The following is a 27,513-nucleotide window of genomic DNA, read 5'->3' on the forward strand; positions in this document are numbered from 1 at the left end:
TCGTGACCCGAGCCGAAATCCAGAGTCAGACGCTTAACTGACTGAGCCACCCAGGCGCCCCATCTGATTTTCTTAAATAAACCTCACCCAGCCTCTTACAGTCCTGCATCTCCTGTTTTCTATTACTTAGCAAAAGGTGCCTAAGCCAAAGTTTGTCCTCTTTTTTAACTTGCCAGTGTGCTTGCTAACAATGTGAGAAATCACTTCCCGAGACATGAGAAGAGGGACAAGAGTGAAGAAAAATTGGGTTAGAATAACCCACGAAATGGATCATTAGACTTTGTTCAAGTAAGCACTGCTGTTTAACGGAGAGAGAGGGGACAGTGCGGAAGCCCCACACCCGACAGGTGGCGAGGCTGGACTCTTCTTTGACAGATGGTGCTCCGGTTTATGCACAAAGTTGTCCGTCACGGCAGTCCTTGCAAGATATCACGTCCAAGGCCGGGGCCTGCTTTCATAGGTTACAGAACAGCCACTGGATGAACTATCATAAAGCCATTAGAATGATACTGGCAAGGAAATTCCAAAACATCACACGTTCCAGGGAAGTGCATAAACGAGGACTCTGAATGGGATGCGTTCACACGGTCCTTGTGCTAAAAGCCCTTGTTAAGGTTTTACTTTATTTCGGGCATCGTTCCCAAGTGCGGACAGACAGGACTGGCTTGGAAGGGGTCAGGGAGGGCACCGCGCCACCGACCCCTGAGTCGTTCCTCCTCATCTAAAAGCCAGGACTGGAGCCACACCGAAATATGAACACTGCCCATCACCGCAGGCTTTTCTTCGCTGCCCCTCCGCAGTTTGCAGATGTTCTGACGCTTTAAAAAGAAAACGCTTTTGTTCTCTTTCAGAGTTTCCCTGGAAACTTCTAAAAGGCAGCTGCTGCGGGATTGCATCGTCCCCTCTTCCCTCCGCAAATGTGCAAATAAAGCAACATCTCTATGCCTTTAATTTATAACAGGCTAAACTTTCCCCTGTAAGCTGATACTCCGACCAGAAGTCTGTGGGTGGGATGGGTGTTGTGTTTTTTGGGTTTTTTTTTTTTTTTTTTTTTTTTTTGTCACAGCTTCTTTGGGCCGATAAACTAGCACTTAAGTGTTTCCCTTTTCCAAACCTCCAAATGACAAGTGTCTTTGTGGTGAGGTGGCCGTCCAACTGTCACTGCCAGCATGAACGGTCCCGGGCACACTTATTTTTAGTTTGCTGTTTAAGCAACAGTTAGGCCGGGTAACCAGGGGCCTGGAGGCCTAGGCTTCTATGACCCAGAGCATGGAGCTATTAAAGAGACAGCAAGGCGAGGTAGGCGGACCTCGTCGGGAAGGCCCAAGCACCTGTTCTCCAGGTGGGCCAGCAAGACGAGGCAGGCATCTCGTCTTGGGCGACAAGATTGTAATCCACTTTTTACGCGGGCAAATTTTACCAAGGATGCTCTAAAACAGGAACGTGTTGACTCCACTTTGGATGCACGTAAAACCGGGCAGCCTCAGGGAACTAATTATAGTGACGAGGCTGATGGTAAAAAGCAGAGACCGTGGAAGACATCTGTTCTACGGCCTGCTCAGCATTCTGTTCGCCCTTCTGACAAAGCCTGAAGCAAGGTGCCTGACCTCCTGCGGGTCAAGTAGTGGTTTGTCCCCAAGCAAGGCCGATTAAGTCTCTCCAGGGAGGAGAAATCCTGTGTGAAGCGACATAAGGGAACCCTAGCTAAGGGGAAGCCCGTTCGTTTCTCCGACCTAGGTTTCCCAGCTTCCTGTCCTGTACAAAGCCAGATTCCATAGCTACCCTATGTGTGTGTGTGTGTGTATTTTTAAATTTTTTTAAAAAAGTTTATTTATTTTGAGAGAGAGAGAGAGAGAGGGAGAAAGCATGGGGGAGGAGGAGACACAAAGGGAAGGAGAGAGAATCCCAAGCAGGCTCCATGCTGTCGGTGCAGAGCCCAACATGGGGCTCAAACTCACGAACGTGAGGTCATGACCTGAGCTGAAATCGAGAGTCAGGCGCTTACCCGACTGAGCTGCTCAGGCACCCTTAATTTAGTTTTGGATTAAGTTAGCCCATGTTGGGGTTTCTTTGCTTGGAACTAAAGAACTCCCCCTCAGATAAGAACCCCAAATATTTCATTGAATATGCTCATCTCTGTCTGGCTCTGGATAGAAAGTCAATTTCTCCCCGCCCACCCTCTGCCTCAACATCCTAGCCCAAATATTTTCAGCTTAGGGAAAAATGAGTCCTCCCCCTTAAATAGGAACTGTGACATGCTGGGCCGTATGAAAGCATTGGTGATTTTTTTTTTCCCCTTCCTTTTTCCATGAATGCAAACTTCTTACCATGTCTCACTCAGGGGCAGCCAAACATCTCCTCTCATAAGGACCCTTCAGAGAGGAGAGGGAGTGAGGGCCTGCCCCCCACCCGAGTCTCACGCATTGCTGCTGTAGGACCTGGCTTTGCTCATCCTATGGTCCTCGAGCTGTAAAGCGGGCTCTGGCATCGACCCCAGAGATCAGTCACCTCTAGTAGAAGCACCTCAGACCCTATGAGAGAGGTCGTCGGACATCAAAAGGCAGTGCTCTCAACCACACCGGGCTGTGTCACAGGCAGTGCAGGAAGAATAGCCCCGCCCACCCCAGCAAAATCTTTCTGCTCCATCACAGCTCCGCGCAGAGGCAACATCAACACGAACGGTGCAGGACGGGCAAGGACCCTCGACTGCCGCCACAGCCACTGCCGCTGGACAAGCGTGGACAAGATCTCCCAGCTCCAGAGGACATATTTACATCTCAAGGCATCTCTTCCTGCATTGGATGCATCTCAAAATCCCATAAGGTATGAAAAGCCCGCAACCTTAGTCTCACTTTCCGGGTGTGAAAACCGAAGCAAGTGGCAGTACATCACGTTCGCTCTTGGAGGACTATTCCTGACAGTGACAATGGTGGTCAGAGACGTCAAATTACCAGACCTCTTTCCCAGAATCTCTTTACAGCACAGCAGAAACAGTAATCGTTCATATTTATTGAGCGCTCCCTAGGGGCTTCACGTTTATTGAAGTAGATGCGATTGTCCTTGTTGTCAAGGTAAAGGAACTGGGGCTCGGGAAGATTAAGTAAGCTGCCTACAACCACATGGTTAGTAAATGGTTGAGTCAGCATACGAACTCAAGCGGTCTGACTCCAAAGTCACGCCCCGGACTAGAAAGCCACACGTCTGTTCGTCCATTTTTTAAGAAAAAAAAAAAAAATCCATTAGAGTCAATTGGCCAGACTCTTAGACTTTGCTCCGTTCTAATCTGACCCCCACGTGTCACACTTGTGAGTCTGAGAGTAAACATCCCACGCTCACCATGCGCGGAAGTGGCTCTTCACAAATATTTTTGGCTCAGAGTGAAAAGGTGCAAGAACTCAAAGGAGAGGGTGCCCCAGTTCATGCCCTAGGCCCAGATGGCTAACAGACCTGGGGTAACCACTCAGCTCGGAAACGCTCACAAAACTCCCAGCCGTGGCTCACCTCGGCCTGAGTGTGCCAGGCCAACAAAAGTCGTAGCCTGGGAAACGTCCAGGATCTAACCAGTTCATGCTGAAACCAAAGTCGACTTCCTTCTGCAGCGTGTATCTCTGCCATGTTGGTCGGCCCAGCCCTGCAGACACCCACATGTGGCAGGAAACCCAACAGCCTAGGCTAGCAACGTCGCTGTCAAAGTGGTGTTCAGAGGCTGGCGAGGCAAGGCAGGTCAGACAGGCTCTTATGAATAACAGAGGATCAAAGGTTTGATAGGACTTGGGATCATTCAGATGACACCCGCGGACATAGGAACGGTGTCATGCTCACATAGGCAACCTGGGGCAAGCTGATGAGGGCAAGGAAGTTGGTAATTAGCAGCCTCGCCATCTCTCAGTGCCCATTCTTCTCTTGAAAAGGTTGCTTCAGACACGCACTGCCCTCAACTCTACCATTTGTCCCCAGAACTGGGGCCTCTCCAGGGTCTTCCACACAACTCTGTCCTGCAGGGACAGAGAATGTCCCTCGATGTGTGTGTGTGTAACTGGTAGTGACCACCGATCTAAAAATGCACTATTTAGGGGCGCCTGGGTGGCGCAGTCGGTTGAGCGTCCGACTTCAGCTCAGGTCACGATCTCGCGGTCCGTGAGTTCGAGCCCCGCGTCGGGCTCTGGGCTGACGGCTCGGAGCCTGGAGCCTGTTTCCGATTCTGTGTCTCCCTCTCTCTCTGCCCCTCCCCCGTTCATGCTCTGTCTCTCTCTGTCCCCAAAAAATAAATAAACGTTAAAAAAAAAAAATTAAAAATGCACTATTTAAAAAACGACTTCAGTGAATTTTGATTCCTACATTTGAAAAACAGCACATCTGTTATTCAAAATATTTAAATAGATGATATAGTCAGGCCACAGACACGTGTGTATATTTACAGACTCCTTGCAATGACTCTGAGGCTCCCCACAAGCTACTCCTGCCCGGGGGCTGGGGACTGTAAACCTAAGCGATCTATTGCAACCTGTATTTGGTTCTCATTTCCTCCTCCTCCTCCTCCTCCTCCCCCCTCCCCCGCCTCTGATTCTCAGGGAAGAAGATGCCGAGACAGAACGAGGAGTACATAAGGTTTTGGGGGGAGTAACACCTGGGAGGAAATGTGAGGAAGCAAGAATGGTCATGAGGGAGGTACCCGATCAGGATACGGAGCAAGAGCACCTGTTGGATCCGAGTCCTCATCAGGAGGAAATGGCCAGGTCTTTGTTCCATGGCCTTGCTCACTTACTGGCTAGTGCCACTCAGAACCGTGTGTGACTTCGGCTCAACAGTTGCTCACAGAGGAGGCTGTGAGCTAGCTACCCTCTCCATCGCTGGGCAGGGAGTCCCATCTTACAGGGGTAGCTGGGTAGCGTATCTGTATCTGCCACACCCCACCTTCCCCCTGACTCTGTGAGGCGATTTTACCCTTCGTGGTTCTTCATGAAGACAACAGAACTCTATAAATGACAGTGTGTGAATTGCCCTTGGGAAATAGGCCATCTCTCAACCAGCAAAATTAGAAAGAAAGTTATAACCATACGTCAGTATAGTTGAATCAGCTAAAAGGTGAGGTGCCCCTAGGATATGGGACTGCGTTTCATTTAAACAGAATCTCCTTCTGCAGAGGGAGCGCCTTGCGAATCTGAAATAAGATCAGAGAAGTGCTTGCTGCCGCAGTCTGGCCATCCTCTGCCGATGAACGTGAACCCTCGTGAATAGGTGAGTCCTGCCTGTTTACTGTGGGGAAGTCCCTTTGCTAAGAAAGATGAAGCAGTCCCAGGATGGTAGGAAGCAGCCGAGGGAAGGAGCCTTAGGAAGAAGGAGTCTATTCTCAGGTCAGTCCCTTCACTTAGCCTGGGCTAGGAGGCTGTATTGAGCATGTGGCATCAAGAAAAAGACTGAAAGCGATCCAGCTAGTGGAAACTATCTGTGACATCAAACCTGAGAATGGGGGCCATGTCCTGTTAGTTCAGTTTCAAACATGGGAACAGTTAACCTCCAAAGATTCATCTTCCAGAAGCTACCATGATGGTTTCCAAGGGAGAGCCTACATAGACCAAGGAGAGCGGAGGGGAGATGGGACACAAGGAAAGCCGGGCCATCCCCTAGCCTTGCCTCCAGCTTCCTTCAGAAGAGTGGTCCCATCCTTATCTGTTGTATTTCTTAGGATTGTGTGTGAGGTTACATTTAAGAAAAGGTTCTTTCACGAAGATAAATGCGTCCGATAACTACAGTTTCCTCAGTCTCACCTGAAATCTACTGAAATAGAATCTCCCAGGAGTGTGTTCTTCCACAATGCTGCTCAATGCGCCCCCTGATAGGATGGGTAGCTGGACGATAGATGACATAGATAGATGGTAGGTAGGTAGATAGGTAGATAGTGTATTTACCAACATACTAATATGTAATGCATATTGTAACATACCCACAAAAGTAGAAAATTTTAAATAAATGTAATAGAGGCTCTAGTATTTTCTCTTTGCACCCAAGGGATCATCTTGATTTCCCCTGAGGTAGGCACACCTTGCGCTGGAGCTTTCTCACAGTCTTCTCTACGATAGCAAGAACGTGTGGGAAATGAGGGGATGACGCAACCCTGCTTACAGGTGTAAATCCATCCCACTGTGTTTAATGGCCCCCGAGCCACTGAGATAGCGGGCGGCAGGCTCCGTCCTAGCCCATTCCTTCCTCTGTACCAGGGCTAGGGCTTAGGGGTAGAGTGCATAGTGACTGTCGTTGATCACTACAAGGCGGGGGAAGAATAAATGTCTTCTTCCAGACCAGATGGATCCTTTCTCCCTCTCCCCTTTGAGCACAGATGAAATCCAACTGAAGCAAAGTTGATATTTCAGAACTGAGCTCCAATGTTTAGAACAATGAGTGGAGCTGCTGATGCTTTAGTTGCTGGAATGTTCTCTAGCTCAACTCTGAAAGTCAATCGTCAGCATGTGGGCCTGGTGTCTGGGCAACAATCAGAGAAGGACCAGTGTGAGGGGCATTGTCCCCGGGCAAGGTGGGTGGAGAGGAGACTGCAAGGCCTGAGCGGGCAAAGGCAAGGCTCGCCAACACCCCGGGGACTTAGGACGTATGAGAAAGGCACCACATGTGTTTGGGTCACTTCTGTGACTCAGCTGCTATTTCAGCCACTGATAAATAAAGGACTGTTTCCAGGTATGCTATGTTTGGTTAAACCCTAAACTTGGACATTAAGTATAGCCCTAAGGTTCCCAAGACTACATTGCTCTAAACCACAATTATTTCACACATGCTGGAGTGAAAAGAAAATTAAAATTAGAAGCATAAAGAAAATGAAATAAATGTCTGTGGGTTTCCCACACAACCTGCAAATCTCCCTTCTGTAACAGTACAACACAGCAGTTCTGCTTCTGTTCTGACAGCTCTTTCCACCTCGGGGACCCATTTTCGGTACTATTTCCCCAATGTGTTCCCCCCCCCCCGGGGTGTGGTCGTGCACAGTCTCTCTCCCCACCCCCCACGCCTTTCCTTCCAAATTCCCAGGTGCCAATCTGCTTTTCCAACTCCACCTCCAGATACATGTACGGGCTTTGCCCCAAAGCCTCCCTAGTGAGCAGTATCACTTTCTGGGGATAGTAAGCACTGAGTCATTGCCTCCTTCTTACCACAGTTTCCAAAACACAGTCTTATTTCCCCCTTGTCTCTACCCAGATCTCCGAAAGTCTGGGCCACCATGTACGTAAACAGACTCCTAATGGGGGATCCCCGGCCCATCTTCCTAACACCCTCTCACTCTCTATCCCTCCTCGATGTCTGTCCTCCCAAAAGTCGGAAGAAAGCAGAGCTTAAGGGACTAGGACCCTTCAGGATCCATCCTTCTCTATAACTCAGACACCTGGTCAACAGAGGAAAACACGCTTCTGCTATGAAAACAAGACTCGGAGATTTGTAGAGAATGGCCCCGTGAAGACAAGATGGTACCACGGACCGTTCCCTCTCAGCGGCACCACCTGGGCAGGAACGGTACAACCTAAAGATGAGCCCAGATTTTCTCTGAAGTGGGTAGCTAAACGAAATGTATTCTTTTGTTGTTGTTGTTGTTGTTCTCCCGGCCCCAGTGAGAGGCAGCAAGGGATTTAAATGCGAGTAGTTGAAGATGAAAGTTCTCAAATTTTTATGTTAAATACAAGCGTACTTATCCCTTGATCATATCCATACAAGGCAGCACCTTTAAGACACTGATCTGAGGGGGATGCATGTTCAAAATGAGAACACTGCTAGGCAGCAAAATCAATCAGATTGCCCTCTTAGATACACCCGAGGTGAAGCAGCTTGAACTGGGTGTTCCTACCTCTTTCGATCCTCCCCCTGCTGGAAAAATCGGTCTCCTGGTGACTCAGAATTAGTTCAAGATACTTCCCCACACCCTTACTCTCTGTCAAGATCAAGCCTGTTCCCCGCTGATTTCCAACACTGACCCCACACGCCCTCAGGTGATCCCTCTACCAAGGCGCGCACAGCTTTCCATTCGGGAGGCAAAGGACAGCGTGTATAGCAGCCTGTGCCTTTAAAGCTCCTCAAAGCCCTGCCCCAGCCTTCCCGGAGGAATTTATTCAGGAATTCTTTAGTCCGCCATACCTTCATTTTCCAGAAGAGGAAATGCCTTCTTGTCTTCCAGAACTGCTGCTTGTCTGGCTTAGATTTTAGAGACAGCGTGGTCTAGAACACTTGCAAATGTGTGCTCATTGCAAGACTACTGAAATAGAACAAACCAAGCCAACAACAACAACAGAGGAGGATGGGTAAAGCATCCCCATGAATAAAATGGGGTGTTGCCCCTGAAATGATGCAGTGGGGGTGGGGCCCCTGCAAGGAGTCTGCTCACCTGGTCCCCAGGCCTCAAAAAAGAACTTGCATTCCACAGGGCTGCCCGATGGCACACTGCGGATCATCTAATGTTCCTTCTGCAACACGTTCAATCATATTTGGGAATTAGCATCTAACTCGGGAGCTACCTGTCTCAGGGTGGATCCATGAACATGACATAAACCCAGTGCTCGGCAGCCACAGTGACTCAAGTAACCAGAGGTCAATCGATCCCTCTTCTGTCTTCATCTACCTCCCGAACAGAGCTCTCAGCCAGGACTGTCTGCGGCTGCCTCTGATCCCTTTTCCGGTGCCCTTCTTCCAGAACATGTGAAGGAAGCAAGAGGTTAAGGAACCAGGACTTCCAGGATCCAGCTCTCTTCTGTATGTCAGTGATCAGACAGAGTATTTTCGCTGCCAAGGAAAACTCTGAACCTCTTAGGTAAATGGGATTATAAAATTGAGAGTAGTCGGTGCAGTCATTTCCAACTTAAGTTCTCTCCCTGGGCCGGAAGCTCAAAGAGGAGTTAATTTTTCTCTGAAGAAAGATTTCGCTCATTCATTCATTCATGCATGCATGCATTCAATTAATTTTATCTTTGTGGTCATCAGATCTGAGGATCAACAGCCATCAATAACCACAACTCCTCTCATCTCCTTGGAGACCACAGACCATACAGGTACCTCTCTGTTTTGTTTTCTAAAGGCCACGACTTAACTGTGCCATGGAGAATTGAGGGTTAAGTCACCTCTTCTGTGTTGTGTGATCCTGAGTCCTTGAGCATAAGAAAGAGAAATCAAGTCTGGATTAACTGAAACAGGAATGATATTTGTTGGCAGGGTTTAGTGGCGTTCACAGAATAGACAGGAAGGCGGGAGAGGGAGACTTGGGAAAAAGCAGAAACTAGAGCAGGTCTGAGGATCCAGGGAACAGTAAGCACCATCGAGATCATGTCTTAGGAAGAACTCGTTCAAGACATGTTGTGGCTACTACCGGTGGTCTAGCTGACCTCCTTCTGCTGTTACCACCATTTCTGCTGATTAAAGTCTTTCTTTGTGTCCCTCCATCCTGCGCCATGATCAAGAGACTCCGTGTCCTGCAAAGGAGCATCTGATTGGATAAGCGGAGGTTACAGCCCACGCTGCCAGAACTCAGAAGTTCCCTCTTCAGGCTTCTATAGGAGGAGGTAGGGCACCAGGTTCTACCAATGCAAAACACGTCGGGGTGGGGAAGTTCCCCCAAAGGGGAGCAGGAAGGTGGAGAGCCAACAAAAATAATAAGCATCCACCACGTATTTCAAGCTCCTCCAAAAAAGCCAAATCTATAGTTATTCTTTGCAGAGCTATCTCTCCGGTCAGATCTTTTAAGAGTCTTATCTTACGCATAAGAAAAACTCTTTGAGACGCCTGCATGGATCAGTCGGTTAAGCGGCTGACTTTGTCTCAGGTGGTGATTTCGTGATTCTGAGTTCAAGCCCTTCCATGGGTCCCATGCTGACAGCTCAGAGCCTGGAGCGTGCTTTAGATTCTGTGTCTCCCTCTCTCTCTCTGCCCCTGCCCCACACTCTCTCAAAAATAAACACTAGAAAAAGAAAAAAAGAAAAACTCTTAGCTGAAAGGACCCACTATCTGGCCTCTTCTGCCAAATTCTGGCACAGTAAACACATTGTTTATGTTCGTATCTATTATTCCTTTGGACACTTCCAACACAAATTTGATGTGGCTCACAAAATTTAATAAGTTGTAAAACAGGTCGATGAAAAATGAAAATGACCCAGTTGGGACCCTGTGTGGTGGCCACCGCTCTCAGTGTTTCCAGGGAAGCGGGAGGCTAACCAAGGAAGATGGGGTCATTCTGGACTCTTGCATTCTCTTAAGGCCTGATGGGTTGGTTGGGTCCACAGGTATGGAGCATGGCTCAGATGTGTTCATGACAAGCGAGAACTAGGCTAGTGAAGGGGGCTAGAGTCATGGCAAGGACTGGCCAGTGACTAAAGCAGGACCATGGACACTGGGCGGCAAGAGGAACCACAGCGGGCCTCCCGGTGGTTAATAAGTCATGGCCAAAACCAACAGGGTAGGGATGCAAGGGCTAAGGTGAGGTCAGAGGATAAGACTGGGGTTTCACCCAGAGATGGGCCTCTTCTGGCCAGGGGCTCGCCAAGTGCTGCCTCTTAGAAGGGAAGCCGGAAGTGGTTTTTCCAAGAGGTAGCCAAACCCAGAGCATTCTGAGTGGCAGTTCCGAATTCTTCATCTACTTATGACTCTTTAATCAGAAAAAAAAAAAAAATTCAAATGTTATGCTTTGAAATGAACCTTTCAGACAGCAGGATGTGGTAGAAGGAGGCCTGACTTTTACTTGAATCCAGCTTTTCCATTAACCAGATGTGTGACGTTAGGGAAGTCAAGTTTCTCAGGGTCTCAAAGCCCCTCTATTAAATGAGAAGATTGGGCTAAGTATTGCCTAAAGAGTCTTCTAACTCTGGATATGTCTGCACACACACACAAACACGTGCACACACACGCGCACGCACACACACACACCGAAGCACACACGCACCAGGGAGGATTCTGCAAGTGTGTTCCAAGAAGGAAGTCTCAAAATACTGTCCCTGCTGCGCAGCTCCTCTACCCTGAAGCTGGCTCTGGAAGGGGCGAACTTCCTCACCAACCACAGCTGTTGAAATAGCTCCCAGGGAGTTGTACTTAATTCCTGTTTCCTCACATCCTGGATGTGAGGTCCAACAGAACTGATAATGGGGTACTTCCCCCCAGTGACTAACCACACACTGAAAGGGGGAAAACCATGCTACCCAAGGACCTAGCCAGTAGTGGGTAACTGGGGCCAGAAATAATAAGCCTGACCTGGGACGCACCAGTTCATAGCTCGGGAATGCACAGTGGTAGCCCAGCTAGGATTTCCTTTTTTCCAAGACAAACCATGTCAGCTTTGATTAATCTCCTGGTGGCGGCTAAATCCCCCTCCTTTACTCACATCCTTATTCCCAAGAGCGCACTGTGCCCCATCATCGGGGTTTTGGGGGAAGTCTTGGAAATTATTCTAAGTGACGTGCATTTACCCGCCTCTCCACTGAGCCACTGGCTGTGTCTTTATGTGCCAGTCCCCGGGCCAGGCATCAGGATCACCGCAGTAAACGGGACCGACATGGCCTCGGCCTTTATGGGACTTGTAGTCCAGGGGAGATTGAAAGCAAACAAATAACGAGGGACATAAAACAAGAAGTGGAGGGCGGGGCAGCGGTGGACAATAATGGCAGGGGGCCACCAGGAAGATGTTTGCCTAGAGCAACTAGACATCTCTCCGTGAAGGTAGCGTTAGAAGGACGACAAGGCTCCAGTTTCATGTAACACAGGATAGAGTAGGAGCAGCATGCAGAGGGTGTGTGTGTGTGTGTGTGTGTGTGTGTGTGTGTGTGTGTGTGTATGAGGCGCATCGAGAAGTGGAGAAAACAGTAGCCAAACTGGCAGAGGGGGGAAGAGCGCGTTGGTAGAAATCTCCACCGGTGGAAGGAGCGGCGAGAGGTCCTTGCGGGTGCGGCACAGGGGAGGTGATAGGAGATGAGACCGGTGAGCTGGGCAGAGGCTAGATCGCACAAAGCCTTTTCAAAAATCTGATATTTTTTTCTTCAACTTTTTGCAAATTCAATAGGCAACGACTAAGGCATTTTAGACCGGAATAATGATGATCTTGTTTCAATTTTCTGTTTGCTTTGCGGACCAACAAAACAAGAATATAGATAAAATTTGAAGCAAGAAGTCCAGGTAGGAGATCACTGTCGTTCAGTGAGGAGATGGTGAGTACTCGGACCAAGTTGACCTCGGTCCTCCAGGGGACACTGGGCAGTCATGTCTGGAGACATTTTTTGATAGTCACGACTGGGGCCTGCATCTGGCATCTGGTGGGTAGAGGGCCAGGGATGCTGCTAAACATCCTAAAAATGCCCATGATAGCCCCCCACATGAAGAATGATCCAGGCCCAAATGTCAAAAATACCAACATAGACAAACCTTGGATTAGGTGATGGCCGGAGAAGTGAAAAGAAGGAATTGGATTCAAGATGCATTTTTTTAAGTCGAAATGACAAAGAATTCTAGAGATTAAAAGTGGAGTGTGGGAGGGGGCGCCTGGGTGGCTCAGTCGGTTGAGCAACCGACTTCGGCTCAGGTCACGATCTCACGGTTTGTGAGTTCTAGCACCGTGTTGGGCTTTATGCTGACAGCTCAGAGCCTGGAGCCTGCTTCAGATTCTGTCTCCCTCTCTCTGCCCCTCCCCCGCTCATGCTCTGTCTCTGTCTCAGAAATAAACATTAAAAAAATAATAATAAAATAATAAAAGTGGAGTATGGGAAAAAGAAATAATCCAAAGATGGCTTTCAGACTTCTGTCCTGAGCAACATTTCAGGAAAACATGCTGGATGAATAGGTATTAAAATTTATGTCCAGGGGATAAAATCAATTGCATGGTTTAAAATTCCAGAAACACTATTTACCAATTGTGGGGTGCAAAACGCACAAGCAATCTGCCTGCGTCCCCCTATCTATAAAGTGAGGATTACACTGTACCTTCTTCAAAGGTATGGGATGAAGATCCATGATTCCATCATGTGAAGGGTTTCAAACAGGCCTGGCATGCGGTCAACAGTTGAGTTTTATTTACCTTTGTTGTTGTTACTATTGTTAATAATATTATTATCACGGTCTGGGTCTTATGAGAGCTCTTCAGATGGGACATAGGAATTCGTGAGCCATCAACATAGAGATGGCCACACCAACATAGACAGTATGTAAAGACTTGAGATGAGCATATACATAGGAAGGGTCCAGGACTGATCTTGGATACTCTATTGTTGGGACACTGGGGAGATGAGATGAAACCAGTGAGGAGACTAAGCAGGGTCAGATGGTGAGGTAAGAGGAAAGTCAACAGAAGAAAGCATTTCAAGGAGTGGAGGTTCAACTGGGTTAGGAAGAGGATAGAAAAAACATCTCTTGAATCTCAAGGTCATAGGTAACTATGGGGGAAGGTGGGCGAGAAGACATGACCACGATTGACCCATGAGCTGGACCCGAGCCATCCTCGCCCCCTACCCTGTCTTCGGAAAGTGGGTTCTGCTTACCTCTCCTGCTCCCAGAGCTGCTCCAGGGACATGGCCGTAAGAGAGTGATGTGGTGTTAAGAATGACGTGTGTGTGCAGTATTCATGATTGAAACCCAATTAAGGCCTCTTTATAAACTTTTCAGATTTGGCAGCGGGGATCCATTCATCTTGCTGCTGCCCAAGTAAGTCCCCTTCGCTAATTAAATTGCCACTTCCTCGCCTGGAGTGGCGGCCTCTTTCTTTGGTCTCTCCCTGCCCTCTGCGTAAGGGGGCGTGCTTCAGATTACGCCTGGGAAGCTCCCAGGAGGGTTACTAACTGGCAGTAACTTTGACAGAAATGACTTCTTCACTTAAGAAGTGGGAACGGAAGCCAGTCTGGACCGAGCTGAAGCTTAAGTGGGAGAAGATATGCAATAGAGTATGTGGGGTATGTGGGAAATTTACGGGAATTTTGGCTAAGGAGAGCAGAATTGGTGGGGGGCGCCGTTAAGTTAGTGAAGGACTCTCAAGCTGTTTTTTTTAAGATAAATACTATTACGTTATAGTTATGTATCGATGGGAATAGCATGGTAGAAGGGGACACATTGGGGAGAGAGGAGGGAAGGTGATAAGTCAAGTATCAAAGTCCTTGCAAGGATGCGAGAAGGCAGGTCTTTGGTTAGATGGGAGACACTTTGTGTTTGGAAACAGGAGGTGGGCAGGAGACGGGCACCGTGAAGACAGGTTTGTAGTTTTTTGCTTAGGGAAATGAAGGTAGTGCCTGTCTGGTCACTTTTACTTTCTTAGTGAAGTATGGGGGGCAGGCAGGGCCCCAGAGGAAAGTAGAGGAAGAGAGCGTATTTTGAGTACAAAAGAGTCACCTCGGAAACCACGAAGGCTACTCATGTAGAGAAGGGTGGTAGAATTGTTAGACATGTTTTGAGATTTAGGATCATGAATTTTTAGTGACACCAGCGAACTTCATTCCTTGATTTTCTCCTGCAATGTCCAGTGGTTCAGATAGAAGCACAGAGAAGGGAGGAGGTAGAACATTGCATTCGTTGAGGAGTTGGAGTCTTGCCAGACGCATGGGACACAGGGTGAGGCAAGGGAGTTGGGGGCATTTGCAAGAGAGTGATTATAATGGTGGTCCATGGAATCTAAGCTGAGATGAGAGGGGATGAGAGAGAGAGGGAGAGGGAGAAAGAGAGAGACGGTTGCTTAGCAAGAAAGCATACTTAGCAAAGGGGCAGGAGAGAATGGGGAGGACACCTCTTCCCCACCGGGAGGGAGGTACACGGGGTGTGAGCGAACAAACTGTCTCCGGTTGACAGACCTAGAAGCAAGCGGTAGACTTGTGAGCTGGCAGCTCTTAGTAGGGCAACGACGTGGAGTTCAGAGAAGAGGCCCAACCAGCTCCAACCCCTATTTGCTTTGTACACAGCAAAGTCTATTACACAATACAAAATCCGGGCCTGCCTGCTTAAAGCCTGTTCACTCCCATCCCCCCTTTCCCCACTTCCGGTTCAGGGAGAAGATTTTCAAAAGTTTGCAGATGAAAAATAACCAGAGTCAGCTAATTAAGCAGCATGAGTGGTTCAAACAAAGGCCCACACTTAGCACCAATGTGGGGTAGGGAGAGGCTGTTTTTATGAACTCTACATTGTTTTGAGAGCCGTCCCCCCGCTCCCCACACCCAGCATTCAGTTCCAAACAAACCTTTAAGCTTTGTTTTAAATAGTCTAGATTCAAAATACCTTATAGGTATTGTCAGAGAGAGAGAGAGAGAGAGAGAGAGAGAGAGAGAGAGAGAGAGAAGTCTAATGAACTCCGTGCTTGCTATGGCCTTTTAATTTGATCCTCACCCTTACATATGGCAGATACCCCAGAGCTATTCATGGTACTCATCCAAGATCAGGGATAGCAATGCAATTATAATTAACATTTATTTAGTGCTGACCGTGTCCCAGGCATTGGTCTAGATTGGGTTCCTTTGTTACTGTGTTTGATGTTCACAACACATTTATGGGTTTTCATCCTTGTTACAAATTAGGAAAGAGACACATTGAAGGGGCAAGTGACTTGTCCAAGGTCATCAGTCAAGAGGGGTAGAGTTGAGAAGGTCTGCAGAGCTTGCACTCTTGACCATTTGTCACTGCCATCATACTCTGCAAATACATAGCATGTACCCTTCCTTTGTTGTCCAGAGTGGACACCACTGGCCTGTCACAGAACTATCTCCCCACACATGGCCCCTAATCTGCTGCTCTGGGAGCTCTGACTAGCTGACGAGTGTTGACGCTAGAGGAAATCTCTCTGCCCTTCCAGGCCTAGACCCTCCTCCCTTGGTCATTCCCATTCTTCCTCAACCCCTGTCTCTTCCCTGCTCTCGACGTGGGTTCTACTTTGACTCTGACCTTCCATACTCAGCCTATGGTCTTGGTCTCTCACAAGTCTGACTCCAGCTCAGACTGCGACTTGTCCCCAGGCCCCTCTCTGCCCTTCTTTCAGTTCTTCCTCACCCTCACCCCATCCTGAACTGTCTCCAGGAGTGATTTGGTCGGTGTCGACAAGGCATCTGTGGAGAGGGGCAATAGGCAGGACGGAACGGGAAAGGTCTTAGTGAAGACCCATTCTCGGAGCCCTGAGCTTCAAGCCCTCTGTGCCCATTTCTGTAAGAACGGTATAGATACAGAGATTTAGAACGTCAGTCTTGTTCTGGACTTCCTGCAGCTGGAAACCTACCACCGAGTTATCCTGCCCATATCTTTTTAAACAACCCCCAAACACTCCCTCAAGTTTAGTCAACTGATTGGTAAACCCAAGAAAATCTTTTCATTTTGGAGGAAAAGCTTGGATATTTGTTGGGCACCAAAAGTGCCAACTGGGGAGCTGAAAAGTAGTGAGTTCTAGCCAGCGGTGCAATGTTGGAAAACCGTTTCGCCTCTCTGAGCTGTGGCCGGTCCGTAAAGCGGGCCAATCGAGCGGAGGGCCTCTCGGGTCCCTTCCAGTCTCAGCACTTTGTGTCAACGCCTGAGTTTCAGAGGCTTCTTGTTATCTCCCCCGTTGCTCCCAACAGTCACCAGGAGGTGCTTCTCATATACTGACGGGACTTCTGTCAGTTTCCACAGGTCAGATGACATCTGATGTCTCCTGCTGTGGCTCTGCCCATTATTGTGTCCACGGATATTACCTATGCCGTCCCCCGAGTTGCCCCCTCTGTGGGGTTTAAAGTATATCTACCTATCACCACCATCATGGCCCCGGGGTATTCATGTCCTCTTGGTGCCAAAGCCCTTTGAGGACTTGTACACTCTAGTGTCGAAACCTGAAGCAGGACTGCCAAACTCCACGGCGGACCCCTGAACTGCGGGTGCACTTGCTAAGAGGTATTGTCGTGACGGTGAAAACTTTAGGGGCCCCACTCAAATTCTTGACTGCATGTCAATCTCTCCTCTATTTACACAAAGAACAACACGAATTGGCAGAACACCCAAGACTCGCAAAATACAGGATTGACCTAATCTGTCCCTGGAAACCATTGAGACAAACCCATTATCTGAGGAGCCAGGACAAGGTATAATTAGAAGCCCAGTGAGTCACAGCTCATGGGAGTTAGCTCGGAGGCTCATAAATGACACACTAGTTTGACGTCTGCTTGGGCTCATCCTGGGCATCAGAATTTAGCCTCGTCCAGGGACTGAGAGGATTTATTAAAGCAAGATTCATGGAGTGCAAGAATGTTCACGCTGGGCCCGGTCTCCCCAGGAAGAAGGAGCATCAGATACAGGAAATACAGAAAAAGCGATAACAATTTTTTTTTTTTTTTGCTAGCAAAAAATTCCCTTCACCGCATACGTTTTCTCTTTAATTTTTCTTAAGGACGTCCAGTTGCTAATTTAAGCCCGTCACATACTTTCCCAGCAGTGAATTGAATTTATGAGTTTCCTGTACATCCTTCCAGGCCCAGCGGATTCAGAAAGAGAACGGGTTTTAAACTCCCAGTCCCATGACCTGCTTACTGACCGTGTGACTGCGAACAAGCTCGTCAAACCTTCTAAACCTCGGTCCCCTAATTTACAACGTGGGGGTTGTAGGGCGATTGAAAAGACGATAATGGCTGCAAAGCACCTGGCTCAGGATCCCACCCATGGGGGTTGCAGTCAGCGTGAGCTTCCTTCCTCGTGGAAACCATCCGAGGCTACCAGCCCCGGGCCTTCCGTCAGACACGGAACACGCCCATGCAAAGTGCTAATGCCAGTTCAGCTCAGCAGACACCTTGTCTCAGGAAAGCCATTAGAAACCCCCAAAGTACTATATTTTTCTCCTGGGAAGTAGCTCACTTCCCACAACTTCCCACCACTTTCTATTAAGTGAGCCCAACAAATGAGTCACTCTGCTTACAGATGAAAATTTGGGAGCCACACCCCAAACAGAGGCAGCTTGACTTTTCCCAAGAAGCCGGCAGGACCACCAGAAAGAGGGCCTCGGGGACCCACGGTCAGAAAACCCCAAACTCCCAAGCTACCTCCGAAGTCATAGGCAAATCCAACACCTTAGTTTTGTTTTTGGGTTTTTTTTGTCTGTTTTTTTCTTAAGCGAATTTTGGTGACAGCTGAGAGTCACTGAACAACGTTTAAGCTCTTGCTGAATCCGCTGTTTGAGGCCAGGCGGCATGGATACAGAGGGGTACAGGAAGACGGGCCAATCATTTTCTTTCCTAGGTAAATAGGCAACACTAAATTAAATTGAAAATAACGTCCTAGGAGGGCCTGGGTGGCTCAGTTGGTGAAGCATCTGACTCTTGATTGCAGCTCAGGTCCTGATCTGACGGTTCTTGAGTTTGAGCCCACATCAGGCTCTGTGCTGACAGTGCGGAGCCTGCTCGGGATTCTCTCTCTTCCCCTCTCTCTGCCCCTCCCCCACTCGCGTTTTTTTTCTCTCTCTCTCTCTGTCTCTATCTCTCAAAAATCAACAAATAAACATTAAAATAAAATAACGCCTTACTTGTTGTATCATTTAGAAGGTGATTATTTACTTTTCAAAAACATCTACCGTAGCGCTTAAAGGATGACCGATTTTCATAAAAATTTTCAAGAGTCGATCCATTATATAAAAATACAATTATTTATATAAAAATGCAAAAACAGACCAAGGAAGCCTGCCATGTGCCAAGGTCATAGGTGAAGAAAAAAGTTGCACTTAAGATATAAACACTCCAAGTCCGCAGCGAACACAGGTGGGGTATTTGAATTTTTACCACTTGTGTTGTCTGAAAGTCTTATCTGAGGAATTAACATAAAACTGCTGTAGAACCATTGAAAGCCCTGGAAGCAGAAACTACAACAAAACATTTCTTTACAGGCTCTTCCCCAGTCCAGAGGACATGGGCCTTCTGCTGAAGATAAGCTCACAACATCAAAGGAGAGAAAATGATAAACTATGTGAGTAAGTAAATGCCATTAGAGAGAATCATCAGGTACCATAAACAAAGTTTAGCACCCGAGGTGCTGAACTTGATAGAACAATCTAGAAGAGACAACAAAATCATCATGTTTCAAGTAACTAAGGAGTTTTAAGAATGGAGGAAGGAGGGGCGCCTTGGTGGCTCAGTTGGTTAAATGTCTGACTCTTGATATCCGCTCAGGTCAGGATCTTGCAGTCATGGGACCACACTCGATGCTGAGCGCGGAGCCTGTTTAACATTCTCCCTCTCCCTCTCTTTGTGCCCCTCCCCTGCTTACTCTCTCTCCCTCTCTTTTCTCTCTCTCTCCCTCTCCAAAATAAATAAATTTTTTAAAAAGGAGGAAATAAGATCTATAGTGAGAGCAGAGGAAAGTACAGCAAAAGAAAAGACAGATTTGCAAAAGAATCGAAAGAAAATGCAGCCAATAAAATAACGAATTAACAGGATAGTAGAGCTGCTGAGAAAATTGGTGAACTGGAAGACAGAACTGAGGAAGCTCTCTAGACTGTATCACAGAAAGCAGATGGCAAATACAAATGGCCGGATAGAAAATATGAAAGCTAGATTGAGAAAATCCAGCAGATATAAAATCAGGCTGCCATGATGCACAATTCTAAAGTCTATCCCACTCATTGGGAACCCAATATAAATGGTGGGTTTTGGATTTTTACGATGTATCAACCCTTATTTGATAAGAACTCCAACAGGAGAGAATAGAGAAGATGAGGCTAAAGTGGTCATTAAAAAAAAAAAAAAAAAAAAGATAATAGATTAGAAACATCCAAAATGGCAGAAAGACGCACGTTTTCAGATCTCAGAAAATGTACCCAAGAGTCCTGGTCAGGATCAGTAAGAATAAATGCTCGCCTAAACAATTTGTGAGGAAACTGTCAAAGACGATGAAAAACAACCAGAAATAAAAGAGACTGCCTGAAAAGTAATGAGCAATTGGGATTACGGCTGTGTGGCTCTGAGAAAACCCGTCAAACTTTCTAAACCTTAGTTCCCTTATGTGTAAAGTGTGGTTTCTACGATGATGAGAAGACAGTAGCAGTGTATGCAAAACACCTGGCTTGGGATCCCTGGCTTTTTATCAGCGACATGGCATTCCAGGAAAAAGGAAATCAAATCTTTAAAATGCCAAGGTGGCAGTCCCATCATTTAAAAATTCTAAACCCGGGAACATTTTCGTCCCACCATAAAGTATGGCTCATTCACACAGTGGAAGCACACAATGGAGAGAGCATTTTAATACATTCTTAGGTGAAACAAACAAAACAAGACAACGAAGCAAACAAACAAACAAAAAAAACCCTTAGTGTTAAAAAGGAGGGCAAACATGCAAATATCTTCAGGTTACAGTAACAGCATATAAAACAGTGGAAGTCTACCCCCCAAATGGATACACTTGGCTACCTGTGGGGGAAGGGAGGAACTGAATAGATGGGGTTGCGAGAGCAGAAGTTCTCGCCACTTATGTCCTTGATTATCCCTTTAAAATTTGCGTTTAATGGGCAAATTCCTGAAGCACAAAATCTACCCAGGCTGAGTCATGAAGAAATAGAAAACGCGAACAGAACCATAACTAGAAAACAGGATGAAGTAGTGACCAGAGAAACCTTTCAACAAAGAAAAGCCCAGGGCCAGATGGCTTCACTGTTCGATTCTACCGAACGCCGGAAGAAGCGTCAACACTAATCTTCTTCAAGCTCTTCCAAATAAAATGGAAAAGCAGGAAACATTTCCCAATTAATTCTATGAGGCCAGCATTATTCTGATACAAAAACTAGACAAAACACAAGAAAACTAGAGACCAGTATTGTATATCGGTGTGAACATTTTCAGAGACTACTAGGAAACAGAATCTAACGGCATATTATAGTATTTCACGCTATGGCCGATTAGGATTTACTTCTGAAGTGCAAGGATGGTTCGATATATGAAAAACAATCAGCATACTCCACTACACTAACAGAAGGCAGGGTGAAAAACCCACATGATCTTCACAAATAATACAGAAAAAGCCTCTGACAAAATTTAACACCGTTTCATGGTAATGAAAAAGCTCTCAACAAAGCAGGAATAGAAGGGAATGACCTCAACATAATAAGGGGCATATATGAAGATCCCACAGCTAGTATCATATGCCGTGGCGAAAGACTGAAAGGTTCTTCTCCAAGGTCAGCAATGAGACAGGGATGCTCACTTTTGCCACTACGAGTCAACACAATAGGAGAAGGCCTAGCCAGAGCCATTAGACAAGAAAAAGAAATAAAAGGCATCCAGATTGGAAAGGAAGAAGTAAAACCATCTTTATTTGCAGATGATATGACCTTTCACGTAGAAACCCTAAACGTTACACACGCATACCCACACAACTGTTGGAACCTACAAACAAATTCAGCAAAGTTGCAGGATACAAATCAACACACAAAAATCGGTTGCATTTCTATACACCGACAACGAACAATTTCAAAGGAAATTAGGAAAATAATTCCACTCACAATAGTATCAAAAAGAGTAAAATACTTAGTAATAAACTTAACCTGGGAGGCAAAAGACTTCTACACCAAAAACGATAAAATGTTGCTGAAAGAAATTAGACAAGACACTAATAAGTGGAAAGACATCCATTGTTTATGGATTAGAAGACAGAATGTTGTTGGGGCGCCCAAGTGGCTCAGTCAGCTGAGCGTCCAACTTCGGATCAGGTCATGATCTCACAGCTTGTGAGTTTGAGCCCCACGTTGGGCTCTGTACTGACAGCTCATAGCCTGGAGCCTGCTTCGGATTCGGTGTCTCCCACTCTCTCCGCCCCTAACCTACTCGCATTCTGTCTCTGTCTCTCTCAAAAATAAATGAACATTAAAAAAAAAAAAAAAGACAGATTGTTGTTAATACCATTCATGGTGATCTATAGATTCGATGTTCCATTGAATCCCTCTGGATATCCCAAGGATGTGTTTTCCAGAAATAGAAAAATCCATAAAATTCATATAAAATCCGAAGGAACCCCAAAGAGTCAAAACCATCTTGAAAAAGAAGGACCACGCTACAAGTCTCACACTTTCTAATTTCAAAACTGATTACAAAGCTATAATAAACAAAACAGTGTAGGGTGGGCATAAAGACAGACAATAGTGGACTAGAACGGGGAGTCCAGAAACACTCACATATAAGGCCAAAAGATTTTTGACAAGAGTGCTCAGACTATTCAACGGGGAAAGGACAGTCTTTTCAATAAAAGACGTTTTGGTGTATATCCTTTAAATATGTTGTAGATATGCATGTGTATGTAAAATATACCAACGAGAATTGTTATCTGTGGGTATAGATGGGGCTGAACAGACAAGGGTGGTCCTTTCTACCCTCTGGACCATTATATACACGAAAGCTGCTTAATCCCCCAAACATTTTATTATGGACATTTTCTTGTCTTTCCTTTTTTAAAGTAGGCTTCGTGCCCAGTGCAGAGCCCAACGCAGGGCTTGAACTCATGACCCTGAGATAAGGACCTGGAATGAGATCAAGAGTCAGATGCTTAACCGACTGAGCCACCCAGGTGCCCCTTATTATGAACGTTTTCAAACAAACAAGAAGTTGAAATAATTTCATAGTGAGCAGTCTATATCCACCACCTACATTCAACCATTAACATTTTCATTATGCTTCTTTTATCACATATATATCTATTCTTCTTTCCATTCATCTATCTGCTTTTTTTTTTGTAAACTTGTAGGGGTCAATACATATCACCCCCAATACTTCATCATGCACATTAACTTCTGTTTTGACATCATTTGTGTACAATGGAATGTGCAAATCTTGCACATCCACTGAGGTTTGACAAATGCATGCAGCTGTGTAATCCAACCCTCCCAAGCTCTAGTACATGACCATCACCTGAGAAAGTTCCCTCCTGCCCTTTCCCAGTCACTTCTGCCCTCGCTCTCCAGAGGCAACACACGTACGGATTTTTTTCCACCATAGGTTAGTTTCACCTGTTGCAGAGTTTCATGCAAGTGGAATCAGGTTTCTACTCCACATAATTAGCATGGCTTATTCAAGAGCTCAGCTAGAGGGGCTTAGGGACAATTTGATTCCTTCTGGTCTCCAGTGATGGTGGAACACCCATTTGATGCGGCTGCCGTCCCTGTGAGCCACTTGATGTAGCAACGGGACTTGCCACGGTCTATGAGATGGATGAACATGCCAGGCCACCATTCACGGGAGTCAGAGGAGAATGGAAATCATAGGTTAGGTGTTTATGAATTATGTGCAAGAAATAGCGACTGCCCAATTCTACTAGCGAATTTCTAGGGAGTAGTCAGAATAGCCTTTTGTCATTAATCATACAGTTTAACTCTACGACTATTTGTTTGACAATTTTGCAATAAACCCTTTAGGCAATAAAAACCCATATATTTTTAACTCAACTAAAAGGGTATGTTTAGTGGAAAATTAAATACTAAACTTCTGTGTCTTATGACACTTGATGATGGCGCACGAAACGTGCTTGGCATTTGCTATCCATGAAGAGTGTCACGGCAAAATGGCCAACCAGTTGGAAACCAGAGGATTCGAATCCGTTGCTGAAGAAGCATCAGCATCTATGTGACCCCAGGTGGAATTCAAAGAAGAATGTGACCACAGCAAGTGGCTACTCCTTATATACCGCACGTGCAACAACATTTGCTGAGATGTGCCAGCTGCTCTGGGGTACGAGACGAGACAGTGAAACTTCATTTATGATTTTCACAGACCGAGTCAAAAATCAAAGCACAACCTCCAGGGTCACAGTGAACTTGGAGGGAAGTGTCAATAAGATGTGCTCTGCATGGAACAAAAGCTGCTGGAATCTGGAAGACTCCTCCCCGAGCGAAGGATTGACTTTGAGGTTCACGCCAAAGGCTGAACGGCCACCCGGAACAGCTGGCCTCATAATTTTTGAGGATTTAAAGCACTGCGATTCCAGTCCACAAGCACTAAGGTAATTTGTGAAAGCAGTACACCCAGAACTGGGGTCAAGCTCAAAACTTAACAAGATCCCTTTTCTACTAGAATGTATTGTTGGCTAATTGCTCTCAGCTGTTAAGCTCGAAGAGCCACGTGGGGAGAAGGCTGGGAGCGGCACAGAGAGCAAGTGATTTAATTATTTCTCACATTTGTCTCATGTCTCTTTCCTTTGGTAGTTAATTCGCAAACATTCCTTTCGCCACCTTCTCTCTTCTTTGAGGTTGTACCAGCAACTATCTGCCCCAACTTATGCAAAACTATCTGAATAATTCATAATGCAGATGAGCTTATCGGCTTGTCTCCATTTCCCTTTGCCCAAGAATGATTAGCAATGAAATATTTCAAACATACAGAGAACTAGGTAAATAAAATCACCCGGCTTTAGCAGTACTCCACCATATATGCCCAGTGTAATATTGCTCTCTAGTCATCACTGCTGTATTTACAAGAATATTTTTCCTTTTGCTGTGACGGGTGGTATGAGCACATCCTTGTGTGTAAGTTCGACATATTTCTCTGAAGTGCTTACCTGGCTGTCGGCCCCGTGGTCTTTGTTGTTCCAGTATGGCCCACTCCGCAGGGCAGGGATGAGACCAGACGGTGTAGTGGTTGTAGCATGGCTTTGGGGCCATGCAGATCTGCTTTCCAATCCCAGAAATCCCAGCTCAGTGGTGGGCAATTGCCTGTACCTAGTTTCCCATTCATATTATGGGAACAATACTACCTTCCTCGTAGAGACGTTGGGAGGTGATGTTAGTAAAGCATTGGAAGGGTACCTAGCACAGGGTAAGTGGCCGTTATCAGCTTGTATATCTTTTGTATGTGCCGAGCAACCCCATAAAGCTTGGGTCCATCTCTAACCGATGCTGTATTTACCGGGAACCAGCCAACCACTATCCAGATAATTAACAACTCTTAATTATGGACTAATCCTTGTCAGCTTTGCACATGAGGCCAGGTTTAGCCAGGAAAATGGTGGTCTTTTTATTTACTTTTTAGCAGCTAAAGGTGAGTTTGCCCCGTGTGTGTGATCTCCAAAACACAATGAAATGTAATAGAGTTTTGTAGCACTTACCTTTATGTAAAGCCGAATTAGCCCATGAGATAAGGGCGCGGTTGGTTATAACCATGAAGCAAGCCCCCTGGTGACCATGGGCATTATTTGATTGTTATTTCGGTGAGCATCTCCTTCTCATCATGTCCTTAGATGTGTGTATTATTTATCATTAAAGCAAATTGCCTTTAAAAGACCACATGGTTTAACATAGTTGTTCTCAACCATGGCTGGGCCGCAAAATCATCTGTGTTTAAAAAAAAAAAATCTATCCATCTGTCCATCCATCCATCCATCCATTCCAAGGCCCCCATCCAAGACATGCTGGGAATCTCTGGGACTGAAATCTTCATCTCCTGGAACACGTGGAAGGGATCAATGTTCCAGCCAGGGGAGGCTCTTAGAGACCCAGGGTTGAGAATCACACTGGGTTAACCTCTTGAAGTGGTACCTATCTGAAGGGCAGTTGAAGATTTTGGAATTAACCAGCAAGTCTTTTTTTTTTCTTCTTTTTCTTAAATAATTTTGCAAAGCAGGATGCTGCTATCCCAAGCCTTCTGTTGCCAATTATGTCTTCCACAGGAATGTAGCATACACATGGTCCATCCAAGCGCCATGTAAATCAAACCACATGTCCACAGCTGGACCAAAAGCATCAGGACTGTCTAAGTGGATTCCACTGGAATGAGCCTATGTGACACCACGTCAAAGTAATTGTGCACAGCGCCCCCCCCCAAAAAAAAAAAGCTACATGAAGGATGGCCAAAACACACACCAAAAAATGGATTTAACTCCATTTTCTAAAAAAATTAAAAGCATAATGCATATACTGTATCTTTTGCAAATAAAAGGACACCAAATGTCCGAAAGCGACACAAGGGTACATTATTTTCCAGACATGAAGCCCAGACGTCTACTCACCAGTACTTCCAATATTCACATTCCCTCCTCCTTTTCTTTATTCCAAATAGCAGTGTGCTCTCCCAGCTAATTGGGCTGAGAAGGATGTCTGAAGATGGAGGCCGTTAAGAAATCACGCTTCCCTTTATTTATGAGTTTCCGTGGCAAGAGCAAAATAAAAGACGATTGTGTTTCAAAGCAACAACACGAAAAGAAGCAACATCGCCCTCAAGAAGGCAAACCTCCGAGGGAAAGCAAAGGTTACGCTGCCCTACGTGCCTTTCCCCAAACCAAGGGACATCATTTGAAATGGTGCTGGCTACATGTAGACACTAACTCCGGAGACCAAGAAGCTACTCCCGGAAGGTACTAGCTTTTGTGTTTGCTTTGGGTTTTCTGCTGTTAACCTTCTCTTGCAATTGACTCCCAGAAATCAGACGGTGAAATCTCTGGGGCTTTCCTGGCCACCTGATTCAAGGTAATCAGGAACCTGAGTAGGGTCAGGATGTTGGCTGCCTTCTTTCAAAACACAGGGACCTCGAAATTGGGCTACTGAGATGTTTAGCCAGCTCTACCCCTTAAGATAAAGTCAGCAGGTAAAATCCCCGAGATAGTTGGCTTGTGTAGTGCTTCAGGCAGGCGAGTCCAAAGCCAGATCCCTCTTCCTCGGAGCAACCAAGGTCATCGCTATGTTACTCGTTGGTAACATAGGGGTCATACTCCCGCCCCATCCTTATGGGTGACCTCTGCCTCACATTCAAGTGCCTGGTTCATGTCAGTCTGCTCAAATCATTCGTTTCAAGCATCAAATCATTAGTTTCTTCACCACCCAACACAATGACAAAAATGTTCATTTTTGAGAGAGAGAGCAAGAGAGAGAGCGAGAGAGAGAGTGAGCAAGAGGGGGAGGGGCAGAGAGAGAGGGAGACACAGAATCCAAAGCAGGCTCCAGGCTCTGAGCTGTCAGCACAGAGCCCGACGCGGGGCTCAAATTCATGAACCGAGAGATCATGACCTGAGCCAAAGTCAGATGCTTAACCAGCTGAGCCACCCAGGTGCCCCATCATTCTTCTCCTTGATCAGCCTCCACAGCCCTATCTTAGAAGAGTGGAAAATTAGGCATAGATAGAATGGTGAAAGCAGCGGTTTCTAACCCTTCTTTTCTTCTTCTTTTTTACAGGAGGAAATTCCCTCAGTGGATATTTTGCCTTAGAGCAAAAATGGTATCTCAGCGTTGGGCTTGCCCCTACATTCATTCATGTTGGTACTTTTTATTTAAGTTTTTATAGTAGCTAGGTTCCCCTTTGCCTAAAAACCCAAGGGAAAAAACCCAATTCTTTAATTTACTCACATCCTGCTAGGCTTTCTCAGGCTATTCATTTTCTTACCCCGCTTCATCTTCAGCTGCAAGGAAGCTGGAGTTTGGAGGAAAGGGGGAGGCAGGTCAACCGGAGGTTGTCCTGACCTCAGAGGGAGAGCCCCCCTGTCGTCAACACCAGGGCTACCCTAGGCTATTGCAACATGTCTGCAGGCTCAATTCTAGAAGAAAATACCATTTACTTCCCAACGTGCTGGGGCTCAGTGGGGCATAAAGAATAAATGAAGTAAATTAACTGA

At 46.4% G+C, this 27,513-nt stretch overlaps 1 long non-coding RNA gene across 2 annotated transcripts; it reads left to right on the plus strand.

The window, feature by feature from the left end:
* Window positions 1–2,736: 2,736 nt before the first annotated feature.
* LOC121043553 (uncharacterized) lies at window positions 2,737–27,513 on the plus strand. 2 transcript variants are annotated; one of them, XR_005796902.1, is made up of 5 exons: window positions 2,737–2,823; window positions 4,572–5,238; window positions 8,974–9,548; window positions 18,824–18,903; window positions 27,077–27,513. It is a non-coding gene; the product is annotated as an uncharacterized LOC121043553 (long non-coding RNA). The 2 variants fall into 2 exon arrangements; XR_005796903.1 differs by lacking the exon at window positions 8,974–9,548.

The sequence above is a fragment of the Herpailurus yagouaroundi genome, unplaced genomic scaffold (genome assembly GCF_014898765.1).
Source record: "Herpailurus yagouaroundi ecotype Mexico unplaced genomic scaffold, PumYag 187, whole genome shotgun sequence".
Taxonomy (NCBI): domain Eukaryota; kingdom Metazoa; phylum Chordata; class Mammalia; order Carnivora; family Felidae; genus Herpailurus; species Herpailurus yagouaroundi.